General features: G+C 47.3%; 1 pseudogene; it reads right to left on the bottom strand.

Moving 5' to 3' along the window:
• Positions 1–2,141: 2,141 nt before the first annotated feature.
• The window catches only part of LOC128947294 (serine/threonine-protein kinase pim-1-like), a 124,924-nt pseudogene continuing 112,808 nt past the window's right edge, over positions 2,142–14,257 (bottom strand).

Raw genomic sequence — 14,257 nt, 5'->3', positions numbered from 1 at the left:
CAGCTTGGTGCAGTGTGTGGGACCTGAGAAATATGACGACAACAAGAATGCAACATCTGGTGACCCCGACGTGATGAAGAACTCGCAGCCAAACATCGAGAGAAGGTATGGAACCCCTTGGCATCATAGAAGATAGGACAGCTGAGAGCTGTGGCAGCCTGAGAGCTGGGACTTTGGAATATCAGCCTGAGAGCTGGGACTGTATGTATATTGTAATTGTATAATTGTTAAAAGAAAAGGGGAGAAATGTGGAGGCCTGAATATATGTATGTGTTAGAATAAGAAATGTGGAGGCTGTATGTATATTGTAATTGTGTAATTGGTAAAAGAAAAGAGGGGGAAATGTGGGGGCCTGAACATATGTATGTATTGTTATGGAGAGAGTCCCTGTTAAGATCTATGTGTGGGTCCTAGTTACTCCAAATGAGCTACAGCTGCAAAGTCCTTAGTTGGGCAGCAGCTGTGGCTCCTGAGGGTAACTAGAATAAATAGGGGTGGGTCGAGAGCCCAGGAGGAGCCCCTGAGAAGACACACGAAGAACTGCACAGCAGAAAAGAGCAGCTTGGTGCAGTGTGTGGGACCTGAGAAATATGACTACAACAAGAATGCAACAGGTTTGCATCCTACGTCAAATTTGTTGTCCAGGAGGTACCAAAACCACCCAAAATCCACCCAGAATTGACCCAAAATTACCGGAAATTAACCCAAAATTACATCCAAATCTATCCTGAGGAGGTTTGGGGAAGACTTGTAGGGATTTTAGGGGAATTTTAAGGGGAATTTTGGGTGGGTTTGAATCCTATGCCCACTTCGGCATCCACAAGGTGCCAAAATCACCCAAAATTACCTGAAATTAACCCAAAAATTCATCCTGAGGGGGTTGGGGGGAGGTTTGGGGGCGGAGGAGTTGAGGAGATTTGGGGGTTTGGGGGGCAATTTTAGGGGTGTTTTTGGCAGTCATCATCATCCAAAACACAACACCCCATGCCAAAGCCAAGACCAAACCCTAAGGACTGTGCCCCTCGTGAAGGAGAGATCAAAGAACTGCACCCCTTCTGGGGAGGAGATCAAAAGCCAGAGGAGACTGAGCTATTAACTAAGCAAAAATGTATTCATTTCATCAAGTATCATCATTTCTGTTACTTTATCCTTTGTGATTAGGTCTGGAATGCTTTTCTAGTCCTTGTTAATTTAGCTGAATAATATTCATTTTGGTTTCGTAAACGATTAAGTTATATTCCTGATGTTATATACGAAGTCCCATATGTCTAATTTAATAAACCACAAACTTAAAATTTAGCAGCAGTTTTACTGAGATAAAATAATACAATCAAATAGAACCCAGTAGTTACAAAAAGAAATTTGGCAGTGGTTTGGATAAAGCATAAGCAAAACCGATCGATCGGGGTTTGGGGAGGGCTTCCCACCCTGCCTCACATGCAAAAGGCAAAAGAATCCAAACACAGCTTAAATACTGTGTGCTAATACATATTCATCAATATTTTCCTGTAAATCTCCTCCTATTTCCAATTCCTGAAATCTACATCACCACACATACAGCACATGCTCCCGCTGTGGCTAAGGGGGCTTCTGGCTCTTTGGTGCTCTCCTTGGATGAAGGCTGACAGTCTTCCTCGCTGTCCTCTGAATAACTTGACAGGTTGTGCCTGTGCCCCAAGTCCTGTGTTATGTAAGTAAGCACTATGCTCCAATTAAGCCTCATTATTTTATAGATAAGAGCACTATTTTAGACTCCCTGTCTGGAATTGTCCCAGCGTTATTCATGTCACGGCCGATCCTGTCCTGGGAGTTGTCTTAACTTTGTCTTGATGCCAATTCTGACTTGGGAGGCTTCCTAAATTTTGTTCATCAAGGCCATTCCAATCTCCTGTATCCTGTTTCCCACAGGTATCATCTACAAAGAAACCCATTTTCTTCATAACATTAATCACATATACCTTTCCAATTATTTTCCAAAAATATTGAAATAATTACAATTTTGTTAGAACTAATCACATCCATCTATCACAGGAGGCCAAAAGCTTGGAAAAGGATGAAAGAAATTCTCCAATGATGACGATGACAAAAAAATCCCAATTTATTTTTGACAGCAAATGAACACCGGCCACCCTCCAGCCCTCTCAGCCTGGCAGGCCGAGCGGGGCTGTTCCCATGGCATGAGGTGGTGGCAGCCTGCGGAGAGAAACCAGAGAGCCACGGTCAGTCACAGCAGGCTCCTGTCCCCCTGTTCCACCATGGCTGTGCCCAGGCCAGGCTGCTGGCTGTGCTCAGAGCCCAAACCTCCCGAACCATTCTCTGTTTTTAGAGAAGGGCAGTGGGGCAGGCAACGTTCCACCTCCTCTGCTTAATCAGGGCACAGCAACCTCCTCAGCAGCTGCAGGAGCGGCATGCCCGTGTGCCCGCTGCTGCTTGCCCGGAGCCCTTCTGCCAGCCCAGCTGTGGAGCCGGGTGCCCACCTCTGGAGAGCTGCTGCCAGGAGAGGAACCAATCATGCACCAGGTCCTCATCCTTCTGGAAGGGGCTGTCTCTGCAGACCCTGGCCCCTGGGGTAGCGCTGGCACTGGACGCGCTCCCCGGATGCTGCAGGTGCTTCCCTGTCCGGTCCGGGCACCAGGTGTAATCCTCCTGGGGAAAACAAAGAACAATTGCATTAAAGTCAATTCAAAACAAGACCTGGAAACAAGAAAAAGCACAAAGCCTGTCACTGTTTCACGGGCCTGAGGAGGGTCTGACCACTCCATGGGAGAATTAAATCTGTCCACCTTTCCCACCCATAAAGGCACTCCCCACCTTTCCCACCCATAAAGGCACTCCTTCCTCAAGGGCCTGCAGAGCAGGCCAGCTGGGGCACTGCTTCGGAACTTGCCCCCTCTGCTGCCCCTATCCGCATGGATGGATGCTTTTGTCAGGCTGGGTGCCCCCACCTCAGCCCGTGCCAGGCTGGCTGGCAGAAGCTGTCAGCAAGGCCAAGATCTGGCTTCCCTTCCACAACATCAGTCCCGTGTCCCGCCAAAAAGCAGCTCAGCGGCCGGCGGAACAATTAATATTCCCCAGTGCTGCCGAGCGGGGAACCTCCGGTGCATGGCCAGGCCGAGCCCTGCCGTGCCTGGGAGCACCAGCATCCCCCCGCCCCGGTGCCAGCTGGGGACTCATCTTGATTCCATCGGGGCGCAGAGCGTGTCCTCCAGGCAGGGGCCACAGCCAAAGACAATGGGCTCCAGGATGGTGTTCCCAGCTCCACGTTGTGCTCCAGAAGAACATGCCAGCTGTACCTCAGCTTGTGGGGACGTCACGATGCCATTGAGCTGCAGGGGGATGTTTCCCTTGTCCCAGTCTGTGGCACCTTCACCGCACTGCCACCACTTCTCCAATGGGATGGGCAGCATCGATCCGCTCCCTCCACAGCTCACGGGGACCAGCGGAAGCATCTCCTCGGCTGCACTCTCTCCTCAGCGCTGTGGCCACAGGGAAATGCTCTGGGGTTTTCTTCCAGCGCCACAAGACGCGTGCCGCTGCTACATGCTGGCTCCTGGATCCTACTGTGCACAGGGATGAATCTCTGCTGTCTCCTGGGCCAGGCAGGGCTCCTGCAGCCAAGAATGCTCAAAAAGGTCCTCCAGTGATGGCCCGTCTGTGGGGTCCATGCATAAACACCACCTGATGAGGTGCTGGCACTCTGCGGAGAGAAACCAGAAACCGCCGCTCAGCAGGAAGGGGCTCCTGTCCATGCTCTCCCACATTCCACAATGCCCAGGCCACCAGGAGTGCTCAGAGCTACAGCCAAAAGCTTCCTATTGATCCTCTCTTGCAGAGGACACCAGCACAGAGGCACAGGTGCCACCTCCTCCAGCTGAGCCCAGGAGATCCACTCCTCACCAGCTGCAAGAGTAGGACGCTTATGCGCCAGCTGCCCCTCCCAATCCCGTTCTTCCCCTCATGCCTTGAAGGTGCATCCCCACCTTGAGACACCCGTGGCGGGAAGAAGAGCTGGTCCCGGACGATGTCCTCATTGGTGTGGAATGGAAGGTGCCTGCAGACCAGCTCATAGAGCAGGATGCCCAGGGACCAGATGGTGGCTGGCTGGCCATGGTAGCAGCCAAAGAGGATCCACTCTAGTGGGCTGTACTCTGATGTTCCTATGGGACATAGGCGCAGCTCATCAGGCCCATGCTACTCCCTCCCTCCCAGCCAGCTCCCGTTCCACAACAGCCAGCCCCTGCCCTGCCAAAAAGCAACTTGGCTACAGCTGGCTGAAGAAGGATTCCCCCTCCTTCCCTCCCTCCTTCCTTCCCTCCCTCTTCCCCCTCTGCCAGCCAAGGGGGGAACTTTGCTGCCCTGCTGGGCCCCCGGCTTTGGGCTCACCTGACATCTGGGTGTAGAACGTGTCCTGGAGGATCGTGCTGCAGCCAAAGTCGATAAGCTTCGCCTCACCTGTGGCCAGGTAGATGAGGACGTTCTCGGCCTTGATGTGGCGGTGCAGGACACCCCGGCTGCTGCTGCACCACACGGCCTCCAGCACCTGGCGGAGCAGCCCCTGCACCATGGCCTCCGTCAGGAACCGCCGCTCGTGCAGGAAGTACCAGAGGTGCTGACAGCGCTGCGGATGCTCCATGAGCAGCGCGAAGCTCTCGGGCACCTCGAACTAGTCCAGGAGCTGCATGACACCGCGGAAGCCAGGCCGCGACACCTTCCACAGCAGCGCCGGCTCCAGGGGCACAAGGGCGCCCTTGCACTGCGGGGGGACCGCAATGCCGTCAGCGGGGCCGATGCTGCACCGCACCTCGGGCAGCTCCTGCCCGGCCCCGCCACGGCTCGCCATGGCCTGGCCCGGGGCGCTGCACGGCCTCCACTCACTCCACGCTTGCGCTTGCTGCCCTCGCTGCCGCCCTGCCGGGCCTCGCCCGGCACGCCCCGCCGGCTCCTCCCGCTGGCCCCGCTTACTCACCAGCCGCGCCCACTCCGAGATGCGCTCCTGGGACACTCGCTTGATGGCCACCTGCGAGCCAAGGCAAGCGGCGGACTTAAGATCACACTTGGTTAAGAGCGTATAAGCCAGAGAACACGCAAAATAAAAAAAACTTTTTTCTTCTCGTACCCTGATCACATGTGTATTTCACGTCTGGCCTAATGGCGACAGTTGCCCCATCTCTGGGTCAAGAAACAAGTATTATCTGACAGGTAACTTGTCAACAAACTGAGAAAGAAATTAGTACCTGGGCATGCAGATTTCTGAAGGGAGGAAAGAAAAGTGTTGACAAGAATAAGCCTGAATTTTAAATGCCTGAAACACTCAAAAATGACATGTTTTGGGATATTGTACCAGATGTTACACAGAGTTCAAGCAAACCACAACTCATTAGTATCTGGACTTCATTGCCCACTATGCTTTGAAATGTTGCTTGAAGGCACTTTGTGTCAAAGATCCAGTTCCTGTAGGCCACTGTAGATGTAGATCAAAATCCTACCAAAAAATCCATGTCCAAACCAGCAAGAGTGAGACTTTTGTCCTTAGCAGTAGCTTCCAGGTGCTCCTGGAAATCCCCAGGCCTAGACACAAAGATGTGTATTCAACGGAGGGAGAGAAGCATCATGCTTAGCTCTAACTGTGACCTTTGCTAGCAGATCTTACTAGCAGGTAACAAATTCCATTTGTTCTGCTCTTAGCCAGAGCCAAGATGGGAATCACAGTTTAGATCACAGGAGAAGATCACAGGAGCCTCAGCTTTTCCAGAAGAGGAGAAATACAAAGGATAGTAAATTTGGGTTGGGTTTTCAGGGTGTTTTTACAAATCCATAGACAAGTGATGAAGCTTAAGAGATGACAGCAAAGGAAAATCAACAGATATGCTGAAAGTGAGTGAAGAGGAAGGAGACTTTAAATTCACTGAAAAGCTGTACAGAAAGCTTCTCTACTTTTTGCAGTTGCTTCAAATTTGAAATGACAAATTCTTGTAGCACTTCCAACTTCTTTTTATTAATTCTAGATTAAAGACAATCAAAACTGTGTACTCCTGCTTACAGTATGCAGTAAAGCACAGGAAGCCATTAGAGTAAGAAAAATTGTGTTTAGAAGGCTGAGGCAGCCTTAGGGGTAGGAGGAATGGGGAGGTGTGGAAATCAGGCCTGTGGGCACCATTCAAGGAGCATCCAGGCCCTGAGCAGTCCCTCACAGTGGGTATCCCAGCAGATGGAGTCCATATGGAGCCACAGCTGGGTGGGAAAAGTGCCGGGCTGGTGAGCCGTGGTTAGCAGGGGCTCCTGCATCAAATTGCTCCCTGATAGGTGTGGTATGCTGTGTGTGTGTGTGCCCAACAGCTGGCAACAGCAGGCTGGCCCAGATGTGGGAAAAGGCCAAGGAAGCAGCAGAGTGGGAATGGGGCTCTGAGGAGGCCCTGGTGGTTGCACACACCCGTGGGGGATGAGGCTGGCCCAGATGGGCCCTGGGACTCTGGGTTGAAAAGGGAGGAAAAGAGAATCAGGGAGGAAGGGCCAGAAGCTGCTATGACAATGCCATTCCATCCCATAGGTGACATAGTGAGAGGAGGGTGGGAACCAAATGGTGATTGCTGCTGATCACCCTGACATCTCCAAGACAAGAGGCCCAGCAAGGACTGCACATCTGCCTCCTAGTGTTGTCCTGAATGTGAGCTCATCTCCTGGCGTTCATTACCCGCAAGTCTCTCAGCTTCCCACGGGCATTCCACACTTCAGGCAAGCAAAGCTGCTTACCTCACTATGTTCTTTGGGCCTCTGAAAGGGACTGTCCCCTTAGCTACAGCCTGGCAAGGAAGGGAGTCTTACAACACTCTGGATATTTTAGACTTTTATTGGCACTCGGGCTGAAACAAAGTATCCCCTCGCCACTTCTCCATCTTCATCCTTCTGTCCTGCAGGTGGCCTGTTCAGGCTGACAGATTGGAGCACCTGCAGGCTCCAGTTGGGCTGCAGCCCAGCTTTTCCTCTCACAGCTTAATTCTTATTATGACAATTCTTTCGTTTCTACTTAAAAGATACCTCAGAGCTTCCCTAAATTAACAACACTCTACTCTAAGCTAAACAATCCTCTATTATCTAAGCTATCTATGTTCCAAATGTTGGGATTCATAAAATTTGAGGGTTTTGAGAAAGTGGTAAAAAAGACAGGCCTCAGACAGCAGATTTGTGAACATTGCTAATACAGCAAAAAGTTTTCTAAGCAGTAGAGCAGACATGAGAAATAGAACAATAAGCCCCTGTGATTTACCCTTATAGGTTGCAACAAGTTTATTTAATGTATATCTTTAGAAGGTTAGTATGAATGAGCCTCTGTGCTTTGTCTCTCATAAACGAGCCATTGTGTTAGAAAATAAGTCCTTATTTTGTTAACTACTGTTACGTGTGTTTCATATGATTGGATAGAATTATTGTCAATATGTTTTGCTCTATGTGTGATTGGCTGAAACTTAGGCTGAGAGGGTTTTATGCTACCCTGTAATGTGACGTTTCCTTGGCATTCCATTTGAATCAGCGAGCTGTAAACATATCCTGTCTCCATTGTCCTAACAATGTACTGAGACTGATGTTTGAAATAAACAGCTCATGACACTGATTCAGAGTGTCCCATTCCGTTTGTGGCTGTATATAGTGTGCCAACAGCACCATAGTCCTTAGAAGTTGATCCCTATATTTCCTAATTTTTTAAACGTTCATCTTTTTGAGAAAGAAAAAACAACAGAGTTTTAAATGGAACCTAACACACCTAACCTAACCTAACCTAACCTAACCTAACCTAACACACACGTAATCTAACCTAACCTAACCTAACCTAACCTAAGACCTAAACTGAGCAAATATGAAAAATGTCACATTTCCTATCTAGGGTACAGCTCCTCTTAATACTTGGGGGATGGCTGAAGCTCTGCCTCAAGATGACACATCCCCTTTTCCCTCCTCTCAGCTGGCGGGGCATAAGGGTCTCCTCAGGTGCAGGTGTCTCCTCTCCAGTCTTCCTGCACTTGCTTGGCTGAAATGATCAGAGCAGCCAGGATGGAGGCAGGATGGCCTGAGGTCACAAAGGGATGCTGCCCAGAAGAAAAAGAACAAAGAAAGGAACTCTTACTTTCCAGGACCCATCCTCACGGGCTCAAGCAGGATTCCCTGGCTACCAGGAAGACACACCAAGAGCACCGAGGGCAGCATGTCCCCCTGCACCTTCCTGTCCTGGGAGCTGTCTGCGCCACGTGGCCCACACTCCTCCTCATCCCTTCATGCAGGTGTCCTCAGCTGATAGGGCTTTTTGCCCCTTTGCTTTTTCTTACCTGCAGGAGTTCCTGGGCAGAGCAGCGCCTGTCCTCGTCTGCCTGCAGGCAGCAGTGGAGGAAGTTGTGCAGGAGAGCCGAGTGGTGCCTGGGCTTCTGCAGTTTTGGGGGCCCATTCCTTTCTATCAGTTCAAAAACCTACAGCACAAAGATGCAAGAGGACACTGCACCTGATCCTTTGCTAGCCACATCAGCTCTCTCCATGATAGTGGAGCTCTGGGAAAAGTTAAAGATAGAATCTAAAATGTTAGGCTTTGTGCTTTCCCAGATCAACTGCACCTGCGTAAGCAGTATGATAAAGTACATAATTGTTAGATGTGATGATTGTTTAGTAATTAAATATAATTACTATATAACCAGAAGAAGAATAATGAGAAAATATGTTGGAAATTCAGAGAGGGGCTAAATTTATGTATACAATAGAACAATATAAGTTTAATAATTAACATGAAAGTTATATAAAGATAGAGTATAAAAACATGATCATTTTGGATGTATAGTTGGAATCAAATTTGGGTAATACCCTGATTCCCAGAGCTCTTGAATAAAAAGCACCACATATAATCCCTACGTGAGTATGTGTTTTTGAACACTAACATTTTGGCGACCCAGATGGAACCGTTGTGAGTGCTGCTGAGCGAGTTCGCGACTTGATCACGCTCCAGCCGGCACCGAGGGATTCTTGGGGAGCCCATTGGCCGCGACCGCTCCTGCCGCTCACAACGTCCCCAGGAGAAAGGTAAGGTGCTTTTTTTACTTTGGTTTGGTTTTGGATGCCTGCCAAATAAGACACAGCAAAAGCTACGCTTGGTTGGGCTAAAGGAATTCCTGGTGGTACAAGCCTAGGCGCCGTTCCATAAGACAATCACAAAAGCATTGCGGGTTCAGCATTTGTGGTGTAATTGAAATGGAGAAATTTAAAGGGATTTTGGGCAGTAACACCCCTATCCCGCAAAATTCTCCTTTGGGGTGCTTATTAGCACATTGGAAACAGGGTAACTTTGGGGAAGAATTACGTAAAACTAAGTTGATTGATTACTGTAATTCATGGTGGCCAGAATATGCCTTGGAGAATGGCGAAAAATGGCTAAAATACGGTACTCTGCAATATAACACTATTTCGCGATTAATGTCGTTTTGTAAACAAGAAGGAAAATGGGATGAAGTCCCATATGTTGATCTGGTTTTCTATTTACAGGGAAAGCCAGAATGGCAGGATGAATGTGGATTATTAGTGGTTAAAACATCTGCAAAGTGTGGGGTTTGTGAGGAACGTTGTTTAGAACACTTGGCATTGAAAGAAAGCTTGAGTAGGGAAAATTATACAGATGTTGAATTACAAGTAGCTCCAATAGGAGCTAAGAAAGCTATAAGAGAACCTAACCCTATCCCACCTGTTTCACCTGTTTCACCTGTCCCTATCCCACTACCTGCTCCTCACCCACCTAGTCCTGAGCCCGTCTCGTCTAGTACACCTTTCCCTCTTTATCCTCCTCTCCCATCATCACCCGGTCCCTCTTCCTCGGAAGATGAGCAAAACCTAACTGTGATAGAAAGGAGAAAGAGGTATGCGAATGAAAAAGATAGCAATGGTAATGAATCAGTGACCCCAATTGCCCACAGAACCCGGAGTCGGTCAAAGCTCGCCCCAGTTGTGCATAGAAAAGGCATAAGCAAACAAAAACGGACTGTGATTGCCCCCTTACAACAAGGTGTCGGAATGGAAGGGCCAGTATTTGTAAAAGTTCCTTTTTCCGCTGCAGGCTTAGTTATTTGGAAACAGTCAGCCGGAACTTATAGAGAAAATCCTGATAAAATGGCACGCGTAGTAAAAATGGTTATGAAAACTCAAAATGCTGACTGGGATGACATACAAGTAATATTAGATACTCTGATGGATTCTACTGAAAAAGAAATGGTACTTAAGGCAGCCAAAGAGAGGGCAAGAGAAGATATTAGATATGGGCTAGTAACAGGGAATTTAGATGTGAATTTCCCAATTGAGTATCCAAATTGTGACCCTAATTTATTGTGCGATATGAGGAAATTATGTAAATATCAAGAGTGGATCCAAATAGGAGTTCAGAACGCTGTGCCCAAAACTATAAATCTCCCACTGCGTTTTTGGAAAGGCTTAAGGAGGTAGCAAGGAAATATACAGACCTCCAAATGGATACAGAGCAAGCAAAGGTTCAGCTCACTCTCATATTCTTGGGCCAATCACAGGATGACATTCGTAGAAAATTGGAAAAATCAGAGGGGGAAGAATTAAGGAATTTGGATAAGTTACTTGAGGTTGCTTGGATGGCATATAGCAAACGGGAAAAAGAAGCTAGTAACAGACAGCAGCAGAATCTATTGGCAGTAATACAAGGAGAAGGTGACCCAAATTTCAGGGGATGTAACAGGAATATCCGCGGTAAGAGACCAGTCACACAAAGGTTAAGCCTGAATCAATGTGTGTATTGTAAGCAGGAGGGGCATTGGAAGTGAAATTGTCCAAGCTTGAATAACCAGTTTGACCAGGGCAATCAGTTCAAGCAGGGAAACGCTGCCAAAGCCATGGTGTTAGGAGAATATAACTAGCTGAACCTGTGGAACAGGTTCAAGAACTCACCACAAATATAGAATAGAATTTAATCCACCAATATTTCCAGTAAAGAAAACAAATATCTGAATATAGGTTAGCGCAGGATTTGAGAGCAATAAATAAAAAGGACATTTATCCAGTGGTAACAAATTCTCACAAATTGCTAACATCCGTAAAGGGGATTTATAAGTGGTTTACTGTAATTGATTTAAAAGATGCCTTTCTCTGCATACCCTTTGAGAAAGAAAGTAGGAAACTGTTTGTTTTTGAGTGGGAAAACCCAGGGAACAGAAGAATGACCCAGCTCACCTGGACACGACAAGAACTCGCCGACCCTATTTGGAAACTAACTGGCAAAGGAACTGGAGATTTGGACCGAAAATGAGCTAGTACCAAGAGTCCAATACTTATTGTTGCAGTATGTTGATGATATACTAATAGCTACAGAAGAAAAAGTAACCTGTATAAAGGTAACCATTGAGATTTAAATTTCACAAGGGCAACAAAAACTAGGTACTAACCATATCCAAGCTATTTGTGCTATTCCAGAGCCCCAGAATTTACATGAGCTGCGAGTCTTCCTCGGGATGGCAGGATGGTGTCACTTGTGGATCATGGACTATGGACTGATTGTGAAACCCCTGTATGAAGCTCAGAAGATGCAGCCATTCACCTGGGGCAACCACAGAAAGAAGCCTTCCTAAAATTAAAGGAAGCACTGACAACTGCTCCAGCATTAGGGTTACCTGATCTGTCTAAAGATTTTCAGTTGTTTGTACATGAAAGGCTGCGCCTAGCACTGGGAGTCCTGACCCAACATCTGGGAAGCTGGAAAAGGCTGGTGGGCTACTTTTCCAAACAACTCGACAACATAAGTGCCGGGTGGCCCCCATGTCCGCCGGCAGTCGCAGCTACTGTGATCCTGATACAAGAAGCCAGGAAACTTACTATGGGAAGGCACATAGATGTCTATGTACCACACATGGTAACCACTGTCTTAGAAAAAAAGGGGGGCCATTGGCTATCTCCCAGCAGGATGATGAAATTCCATGTAGTCCTGACTGAGCAGGATGTCACATTAAAAACAACTAACCTTTTGAATCCAGCTTTGTTCCTAGGTACCACAACTGAACAAGGCCCATTAGAACACGACTGTGTAGAAGTAATAGAGTACACCCATTCAGCAAGAGAAGACCTGAAAGATGTCCCACTAGAGCAGCCTGAGTGGGAGCTGTTTACAGATGGGAGCAGCTTCGTGGAAAACGGAACCAGATACGCTGGATATGCAGTAACAACAGTCAATACAGCAGTGGAGGCAAAAGCATTACCACCAAATACATCTGCCGTGAAGGCAGAACTGGTTGCTTTAACCAGGGCACTAGAATTAAGTGAAGGGAAAAAGGTAAGTATGTGGACTGACTCAAAATATGCTTTTGGAGTGGTGCATGTACACGGAGCACTATGGAAAGAAGGAGGACTGTTATCTTCTCGGGGTATGCACATTAAACATCAGGATGCAGTCCTGCAATTGATAAAGGCAGTGCAAAAACCTGAACAAGTGGCAATCATACACTGCAAAGCACACCAATCAGGAAACTCCAAAATCTGTGAGGGAAATCGAAAGGCAGACTGGGCAGCCCGACAGGTTGCTCGAGAGGTACAAACAACAATGGCATTGATACCTTTGAAGCTTAATGTATCCCAATTCAATTTGCCTCCAAAACCAAAATATTCAGTAGAAGATGAGAGACTGGCACATTTGCTAAATGCACGAAAGAATTCACAGGGATGGTATGTGACTGCACAAGGACAAATAGTGGTACCCCCCTTGATAATGAGAGAAGTTCTATAAATTAAACATAATGAATGTCACTGGGGAGCAGAGGCATTGGTAAAATTGCTAAAGCAGAGTTTAATTTCAGTACGGATGTTAACAATGGCAAAATCAGTAATGTCAAAATGTGATATCTGCTTGAAAAACAACCCAGTGGCCAGGCGACAAGCACAGCTAGAAAGAATTCGGGTAGGAATAGAGCCAGGAGACTATTGGCAGGTAGATTTTGTAGAACTACTAAGGACTCGAGGATACAAATACCTGTTAGTGGGGGTTGACACATTCTCTGGGTGGCCAGAAGCCCTTCCCTGTCGCACAAACCAAGCAAAGGAAACAGTTAAGTGGTTACTACAGGACATTATTCCCAGATTCGGGGTACTCCTAGGGGTATAATCACATAGGGGACCCCATTTCATAGCTACAGTAGTAAGAGAGGTAAGTAGATTGCTAGGGATAAATTGGGACCGACACACACCATGGAGACCCCAGTCAAGTGGACAGGTAGAGAGGATGAATCAGACACTAAAAAGGCAAACCAGTAAAATATGCCAAGAAGCCAAATTGCAGTGGCCCCAGGCTTTGCCAGTAGCACTGTTGAGGATTCGGATAAAGCCTAGGAGTGGGATGTCAGTCAGTCCTTATGAGATATTGTATGGGAAACCATATGAATCTCCTGAACCCTAATGTACACATCACAGGAAAGAAGGAAGTGTATAATTATGTTCTGTCTCTTGGGAAAACTTTAGCTCGGCTCTGGAGTATCCTCGTGTGGAATAGACCACTGACTCTCGAGAACCCAGTCCATAACATACATCCAGGAGACGAGGTGTACATCAAGAACTGGAACGAGGAACCGCTGAAAGAAAAGTGGAGTGGACTCCATCAGGTACTACTGACCACCTTTACAGCAGTCAAAGTAGCCGGTGTGGACCCCTGGATTCACTATACCTGAGTGAAGAAAGTCCATCCTGGATCACAGACTGTATAAACTCTGGAATGAACAAAGGCTGCAGATAAGATGTGTTTAATTGCTTTCAGAATGCTATCAGTAATTGTGCTAATGTTATGGTTATTAATATCTTTGGGATGTGGAGTGCAAAATGATCGACTAACCATTCTTCATTCTAGAATGAAGAGAGAGGTACAAACAGAAACACAGGTGATAAAGGTTTCTAATGCAGTTCGGGCTTAGAATGTAATGATTGGATTAGTCAAAGATTTTGCCAAAATGCAAAACACCAGTCGAATAACTGCCTGTCTGCCAATGCCAAAGACAGCAGGAGACCCAGTAAATTGGAGAATCATAACATCAAAACTACCTGAAATACAAAAGAACAAAACAATTACATGTAAACAGGTACCCGAATCGAGGCAAGTTACAGAAACCACTCTTGTATGGAAATGTGAGGCCAAGGATAGGAAAGATCAGATAGAACCTTGGGACAGTGTGTGGTGTGTGAGTATTCTTCAAAGATTCCAATATGTGGCAAAAACCCCTTGGTGTATTAAGTGGGA

This window comes from Melozone crissalis, unplaced genomic scaffold, assembly GCF_028551555.1.
Source record: "Melozone crissalis strain CALT ecotype California unplaced genomic scaffold, PUWL_Pcris_2 ptg000093l_1, whole genome shotgun sequence".
NCBI classification, from domain to species: domain Eukaryota; kingdom Metazoa; phylum Chordata; class Aves; order Passeriformes; family Passerellidae; genus Melozone; species Melozone crissalis.
This window is presented reverse-complemented; position numbering and strand designations above follow the sequence as displayed.